The 8620-nt window shown below is 38.6% G+C and overlaps 1 long non-coding RNA gene and 1 pseudogene across 1 annotated transcript; one reads left to right on the top strand and one right to left on the bottom strand.

The window, feature by feature from the left end:
* Positions 1-278: 278 nt before the first annotated feature.
* Positions 279-1984, bottom strand: LOC148728810 (uncharacterized; annotated as a pseudogene).
* Positions 1985-2959: 975 nt separating this feature from the next.
* LOC148728811 (uncharacterized) lies at positions 2960-8081 on the top strand. The gene is made up of 4 exons (XR_016002289.1): positions 2960-3626; positions 4207-4334; positions 4622-4698; positions 4979-8081. It is a non-coding gene; the product is annotated as an uncharacterized LOC148728811 (long non-coding RNA).
* Positions 8082-8620: the final 539 nt, after the last annotated feature.

Below are 8620 nucleotides of genomic sequence, written 5' to 3' on the forward strand. Positions count from 1 at the left end.
CAGTGATGACCGTACCGTATCACGAGTTAGTGCTCCTCACACAAATCAACACACCCAGACCCGGCCTGTGTTAACCCTTTCTTTTTTTCAACTGGTGGATGAAAACAGCTTTATTAGCGGCAACCATGGTTTATCACGGCAGACATGATACATTCGTCGAGAAAACAGAAAAGAAGAAAAGTAAGGATTAAGGAGGCTGGATATAGTTTTTCACTTTCCTGATGCAAGATATTTAAATTAAAATTAACGAAGCTTAGCTTTGACAAATCGCGATCACATTTTCCCCTGAAATAAAGATATTATCGTAATGACTTTATTAATCTATTGACAGGAATACTATATAATTAAAACGCTAAACTACTAAAAACTAATATTACTAATATTAAATTAACAATAAAACTAATCAGGCTATTTAAAATTCAGGAAAAAAGGTCACTACGTAATTTAAACTAAAAATAAAACTAGAAGTAATCTTGCGCTTGTATAAATGTAAAATTTACAATAAGGCTAGTAAACTATTTACTAAAACAATAAGGCTAAAGGGCTAATTACGAAATTCGATACAGAAAGGGGTTTACAAATATGAGATTATTTCATAAAAATAGGTCAGCAGCTGTACAATTTACTTTAAAATCATCTACAGATTCACTTCTAAAAAGGGCTGGTGCGATACTCTGATGCTATTATTGACAGACTTTAATATTTCGAAAGAAATCCTGGTCCTGAGCCAGCTAATAACAAATGGGTAACCTTCAACGTCCGTCTCAGTCTGCCAATTTCTCCGCTAAGTGTTTCATAAACATTTTGTATTCTTCGCCCCTCCCGCCGTTGGTTCCAAAAATAAGTGGGGTAAAGGAGACCATCTCGACTTCTAGTACCCTTTCTTGGTACTTTCTCTTCTTCTCACTCTCCTGTTCCTTGAAAATTGCTGCAGCTGATTTCCCCTGGTTAGTCTTGGAGTTGACATGCGTCACTCTAACATCGAAAAATGCTGTCACTCCGCGCGACCAGAAGCCATCAGCCTTCACATCCAATCTCGCGTCGGAACTTGTCGTGGCTGATCTTAAATCCATCGCTTCATTGTCCAATGGCTGGAAGTGAGGCTCCATATGGACATTCTTGCACACTTTGCTGCGGGAGGTTAATAGATTTCTCACTCCATCATGGCGTTGAGCCACAAATGCCCCCTTTTTACATGACAAGGTATGGCTTACGTTAAATGGCTCACCACAAGCACAAGTAGACGGTATGTCCTGCAGTGGTAAATTGTACCGCAATCGCAAGGAATCCCTAAATTCTTGCTTATTCAAAGTCAAACCCTGATATTTGAGGGGTATGGCATCGAGCCAGGAACTTGCACCTTTGTCTCTGGCTTGCTGTGAGACGCAACAGCTCAGGGTCGAGGGATGCATCGATACTCTCGATTTTAAACCTTGTGTTCTCTGCCTTTAGTGACCGCAGGTCTCTCTTTAGTTTCTCTACCAATTGCTCATTTGTATTCATGATTTTACTTTGAGATTTGATAGACTCAGCATGTTTTCTGGTGAAACGTTTTGACGCTGAGTACTGTTGTGGGGCTTCTGTTGTCAAATCAGGTATTCCCAGGCCGCCTTGCGCTGGTGTTAGTGTCACGAGTTCGCTCAATTCATCTGGGAGTGGTTCTGCTTGACCGAATAGGATGGGGAGATACATCTCATCAATGACCTGCTGTACAGGGTCTACGTATTCTTCGAAAGACTCAATAGTTCGCATACAGTAAGTGAATTTAGATTTGTATCCCTGGATGAATACAATATAGGCTGCATTTCTGTTAAATAAAATCTCTAGGTCAATTGTAAATCTTAGTGGGTAAAAAATTATTAGCAATGTTAAAGTAATGTTACCACAGTGTATTACTCATTAGAAGTAAACGTCGAGTTTACCAAGCTTTGTGAATGGCTGGCAGCAAACAAATTAACTCTAAATGCTAAGAAATCTAATTATGTTATATTATGCGATCTTATTATGTGATATTTCGATATAATCTTAGAAAGAAGCTATCTTTCCAACTGACGATAAATATATTTGACATCGATAAAATGTCATATTCACCATTAGAATGCAAGGATTATGTAAAATATATTGGCATACTCATTGACAAGAATCTTAACTGGAAAACCCATATTGATCTCATTGTTCTAAAAATGAGAAAAACCATTGGTATGATAGCTAAACTGAGACAATTTGTACCCCTTTCTATCATTGTAAAGTTATATCAGTCTCTTTTTCTCCACTACCTTACTTCTGGAATCAGCTCGTGGCGTCAAGCGTCACAGTCAACTTTGGATAAGCTTCTTCTCCTTCAGAAGTGGGTTATTCGTTTATAAACTTTTCTCCAAAGTGTGAACATGCTATTCCTTTTTTTATTAATCTTAAAATCCTGCCTGTTCATTTTGTTTATATCGAATCTGTTTCTTGTTTAATGTATGATATTCAACATAAACTAGCTCCTCCCTGTATTCAAAATCTATTTGCCTATATCTCATATATACATTCCTATAACGCCAGATCAGCAACTACCAACAAATTTTATGTATGTCCTCTCGTCTTGAGCAACTTAAGAATTCTTTTTCCCACTTTGGCGTGCAGCTATTGAATGCTTTACCTGACAGTATTAAAAAATCTGTCCATAGAAATTTATTTAAAAAACAAATACATGAAATACTTATTAATATCTTCAAACAACAGAACTTGTATCTTACACCATCTTTAATTCTTGAAATAGTTAAAAAATTTGTAAACCTCATCAATCTTCTGGCTACGACCAGTATAGCGAGGTCTCTTTCTATTTCCTGTTATTATTATCATTAAATTAATTAATTTACTATTTCAATTTTAATTTACTACTTATTGTAATTTAAACTACTGTTTTCTTAGTGTAATCTGAACTGCTGCGCATTCGAAAACTTTTTACATCACGAGCCACAGGTAAACGGAAGTTCAAATATTCGAAAAGGCTGGTTGCTATGGAGTGACGTCATAAACCGGATAAGTTTCCATCATCGCCTTGACAGCCTTTTTCGATAATTGCTCGCAGTAATCTGAGTAGTTGCTTGAATTTGTACAATCTCTGTTCCTGCTGGGTACAATGAAGCCTTTTTTTTATTAGGGGCTGGATCGGCCTATTGACATTTGGAGATTGGATTTCATATTAATATGCGTAAGCAAAAGCGGGAATATTTAGTTTCCCGCGGTCGAGTGCAGTTATGGATCCCTTGAAACTTCGAAGGGTTGAATTGCTTCATTCTCCACCAGATGAGTCAAGGGAATGGTTTATCTTAAATTTCAAGAAATGTGGCATAAGAGTCAGCAAGTTTTTTGAAGTAGCCTGTTGGTGGCACATTTTCCAAGCGTTTTGTACGGTCCAGCTTTAAAAAATGGCGGAAGCTTGGATGACCGATATGTTCAGAACAACAAAGTGGCCATCGCCTCTCTATTTGGAGTTGTTTCTACCATCTTCCGGCAGAAATTCGAAGAAGGAGAAGTGGTGAGATATCTTTGGTTGATCGATAAAATAAATTCTTGATCCTGGATCAAGAAAAGCTTGGCAAACGTTACTTAGCATTTTCAAGCTAAGACGAACCGGGGTAAGTCATAACGTTTATATTTTTATTAAGATTGGAAAAAGTGAGTTTGCTGTCTTATGTTTTGTTGTGAATGCTGGTTTCACGGTGTATGAGAACTCATCTCTGCTTGGCAGGAAAATCACATAATTGGCTGAGTTTGATTTTACGCTGAGCCTCTAAGTCTTCTAGCTATGATCACTTTTTATGGCTACTTTAGGAGAAATTTCGGGTTTGTTTCCTTGATAGGGTCTTGACAGTATTATAATTTATTTCATTTCTATTTTTCTACGACAAAAGATTTAAATCGCCAGAGGGATGCCATTGAGAAAACTGGAATAGTAGTTAATGGAAGATGCTTTAAAGTTAAATTTCCAGGTTATTTGTGTGTGCCAATCTTGACTCTTTATATTTTTTTTATCTTATTATTTTTTATTTTTGCAATGTTTTTATGTTATATGTCTAGCTACGTGATAGTAATTATTGAATCCATTTTATGCTTGGCAGTGTTAGAAAATATCTGGGAAAGTATAACATTTGAGATCTTTGGTGTAGCTATTTTAACTTCAACTTCTTGTTATCTTCTTGTCTTTTTTCATGACAGTTACTCTTGATTACAAAACACTGATAATGCTGCTCAAACAAAGAGCTGGTGATGCCAAAAAATATATCAATGAACTTTGCAAGCAAGGATTGGACACAGAATGCTGTGTATTCTGAAAAGTTATTAAGGTAGGTTATACCTGCAATGCTAAATGACATGCATCATAGTGGAATTATACAATAACACAAAACATATTCAGCCTACTGGTATTTGTTATGCAATTTATTTATAATCAATTAGTGAGAGCTTTCTTGGCTTTCTTGACTTTACAGAAAGGCAGACGAAAGGTGTCCATAAAAGTGAACATATTTTATCTGTGGTGAACAGTGATTATATATCTACCATTAGTAGTGAACATTATATGACTTTAGCTCAGTTAATTCATTATTGAGTGATACATGCAATTTATTTGTAGGAATGTGCCTCTCCTGATGTTCCTTTTGGGGAAGCCTTTGCTGAGTGTTTCCTAAAGAGCAAAGCAAATATTGGGGGGTAGGTACAACTCTGCATTTCTGCATTGACATGCATAAAAAGTTCCAGCTTGCAGTATGGTATTTCACTTTCTATTGGAATACATGTCTTTAAATCTCACTTGGGATATTAAGTTTGATGGACAGTTGGCATACTGCCGGCCGACAGTTGGCCGACAGTTGGCCGACAGACTTTTAGGGGAGCTGGTCTTCACTTTTACCCAGTTACCAGCAAAAATATGGTAAGCTTGGATTATAAAGGTGGAAACTTTATTCACTGTTTTTTTTTCTGTCTGTTTCAGGTGGAAGGGGTTAAGAGATGACTTGCTCTTTCTCCTTGAAGAGGAGCCATGTGATGTTAATTTATGTGCTCTGCCTGCAGTGTATGACATTTTAATTTTTAAATTCTGTGCACCCATTGAAGTAAGGCATAGTCAACATTGTATCATTTAAAAAAATCTATTTTCTTGAAGTCTTATCCTGTAACAATATTATTTTGTTTAGTGTTGCCTGGTCACTTCTGAGATATATATTTATTTGTCATATTTCTAAGATTTATATGGCATTCGGCATAATGCCTGAGAGCTTCTGGGATATAACAAACTTAGTTTTTCATTCACTGTTAATAGAGGGAAATTATGTCTTTCCTTTCTGGTTCACCCAGGCTGAAGTCCTTCATTCAGAGTAATGCCTGAGCAATTCTGGGATATATAACATACCTAGCTTTTCATTCATGGTCAATATAGGGAAGTGTTGTCTATCCTTTCTGGTTCACACAGGCTGAAGTCCAGGCATTCAGAGTAATACCAGAGCACTTCTGGGATTTATAACATACTTAGCTTTTCATTCACGGTCAATATTGGGAAGTGTTGTCTATCCTTTCTGGTTCACCCAGGCTGAAGTCCTTGCATTCAGTGTAATGCCTGAGCGCTTCTGGGATATATAACATACATAGCTTTTCATTCATGGTCAATATAGGGAAGTGTTATGTATCCTTTCTGGTCCACCCAGGCTGAAGTCCTGGCATTCAGTGTAATGCCTGAGCGCTTCTGGGATATATAACTTACATAGCTTTTCATTCATGGTCAATATAGGGAAGTGTTGTGTATCCTTTCTGGTCCACCCAGGCTGAAGTCCTGGCATTCAGTGTAATGCCTGAGTGCTTCTGGGATATACAACATACATAGCTTTTCATTCATGGTCAATATAGGGAAGTGTTGTGTATCCTTTCTGGTCCACCCAGGCTGAAGTCCTGGCATTCAGTGTAATGCCTGAGCGCTTCTGGGATATATAACTTACATAGCTTTTCATTCATGGTCAATATAGGGAAGTGTTGTCTATCCTTTCTGGTTCACCCAGGCTGAAGTCCTGGCATTGACTGTAATGCCTGAGCACTTCTGGGATATATAACAAAGTTTCACATAGCTTTTCATTCATGGTCAATATAGGGAAGTGTTGTCTATCCTTTCTGGTTCACCCAGGCTGAAGTCCTGGCATTCAGTGTAATGCCTGAGCACTTCTGGGATATACAACATACTGAGCTTTTTATTCATGGTCAATCTAGGGAAGTGTTGTCTATCCTTTCTGGTTCACCCAGGCTGAAGTCCTGGCATTCAGAGTAATGCCTGAGCGCTTCTGGGATATATAACATACTTAGCTTTTCATTCATTGTCAATATAGGGAAGTGTTGTCTATCCTTTCTGGTCCACCCAGGCTGAAGTCCTGGCATTCAGTGTAATGCCTGAGCGCTTCTGGGATATACAACATACATAGCTTTTCATTCATGGTCAATATAGGGAAGTGTTGTGTGTCCTTTCTGGTCCACCCAGGCTGAAGTCCTGGCATTCAGTGTAATGCCTGAGCACTTCTGGGATATATAACTTACATAGCTTTTCATTCATGGTCAATATAGGGAAGTGTTGTCTATCCTTTCTGGTTCACCCAGGCTGAAGTCCTGGCATTGACTGTAATGCCTGAGCACTTCTGGGATATATAACAAAGTTTCACATAGCTTTTCATTCATGGTCAATATAGGGAAGTGTTGTCTATCCTTTCTTGTTCACCCAGGCTGAAGTCCTGGCATTCAGTGTAATGCCTGAGCACTTCTGGGATATACAACATACTGAGCTTTTTATTCATGGTCAATATAGGGAAGTGTTGTCTATCCTTTCTGGTTCACCCAGGCTGAAGTCCTGGCATTCAGAATAATGCCTGAGCGCCTCTGGGATATATAACATACTTAGCTTTTCATTCATTGTCAATATAGGGAAGTGTTGTCTATCCTTTCTGGTCCACCCATATTGAAGTCCTGGCATTCAGTGTAATGCCTGAGCGCTTCTGGGATATACAACATACTTAGCTTTTCATTCATGGTCAATATAGGGAAGTGTTGTGTATCCTTTCTGGTTCACCCAGGCTGAAGTCCTGGCATTTAGCGTAATGTCTGAGCGCTTCTGGGATATACAACATACTTTAAGTTTTTTCATTCATGGTCAATACGGGGAAGTGTTGTTTATCTTTTCTGGTTCACCCAGGCTGAATGGAAGTTCTGCTATTCACAGTAATCCCTTAGTGCTTGTGGGAGACCTAACATTCTTATTTTCTTTGACATTCACAGGTTAATCAAGGGAAGTGTTGTCTATCGGCCTTACTGGTTCACCCAGGCTGAAGTCCTGGCATTCAGTTTAATGCCTGAGCGCCTCTGAGATATTTGACTTACTTAGCTTTTCATTGATGGTTAATATAGGGAAGTATTGTCTATCCTTTCTGGTTCACCCAGGCTGAAGTCCTGGCATTCAGTGTAATGCCTGAGCGCTTCTGGGATATACAACATACTTTAAGTTTTTCATTCATGGTCAATACGGGGAAGTGTTGTTTATCTTTTCTGGTTCACCCAGGCTGAACGGAAGTTCTGCTAGTCACAGTAATCCCTTAGTGCTTCTGGGATACCTAACATTCTTTTTTTCTTTGACATTCACAGGTTAATCTAGGGAAGTGTTGTCTATCGGCCTTACTGGTTCACCCAGGCTGAAGTCCTGGCATTCAGTTTAATGCCTGAGCGCCTCTGAGATATTTGACTTACTTAGCTTTTCATTGATGGTTAATATAGGGAAGTATTGTCTATCCTTTCTGGTTCACCCAGGCTGAAGTTCTGGCATTCAGAGTAATGCCTGAGGTTTTCTGGCATATATAATGTGAAGAAATTCTTGTGACGCAAACTTTTCTGTTATTTGAGCTCTTCACCTATATCTACAGCAGAGCGACAGGAATAAATAGTCGTTTGAGACAAAAATTTGAAAAACAGCTTCATTTACTGTTAAAAGTCGCCCTGCAAACCGCGACGGGAAGAGAACATCAAAACAAAAAATGCTGCCAAAAAAACTCAATAAATAACACAAGGCAAAACACTGCTGGTACATTTCTTTGCGAAGCTAGATCGTGAACTCTCTGATGCGACGTTTTTGTAGGGCGTAAACACACGACGACGATTGATTTCCTGACAAACTGGGTAATATGAGATAATATAAAGTATGAAACAACACGAAGTAACGCGCACAGCCTCAAGTGATCGATATACCGTATTTCCTTGAATAAGTGCCCACCCCTTGGCCATTCAAACTTGTAACTCTGAATAAGCGCGACACCGGAACCCTTTCTTTTTCAGCTTTCATAACATTTTAAACTTTTACTACCTTAGATGAATATGTTGGGAGAGATTCTTGCTTGAAGAGTTATATTACGCCGATGTATTATCTTTCCTTTTTATATGGCTGGCTTCGTAAGCGGTGCAAGATGCAGCGAATTCTGTGAGCTGATTGGCTATTAACCCTTGCTTATTTTTCGTTTTCTGCGGTGGCCAGCGTTGCAGCCATTTTGTCTTTGTGTAACCTGCAGGCAAGCTCTCGCTTGGCTCTTATCGCTTGGCTCAGGTTTGAGTTTTCCTG

Source organism: Stylophora pistillata, chromosome 6, assembly GCF_964205215.1.
Source record: "Stylophora pistillata chromosome 6, jaStyPist1.2, whole genome shotgun sequence".
In the NCBI taxonomy this organism is placed as follows: Eukaryota; Metazoa; Cnidaria; class Anthozoa; order Scleractinia; family Pocilloporidae; genus Stylophora; species Stylophora pistillata.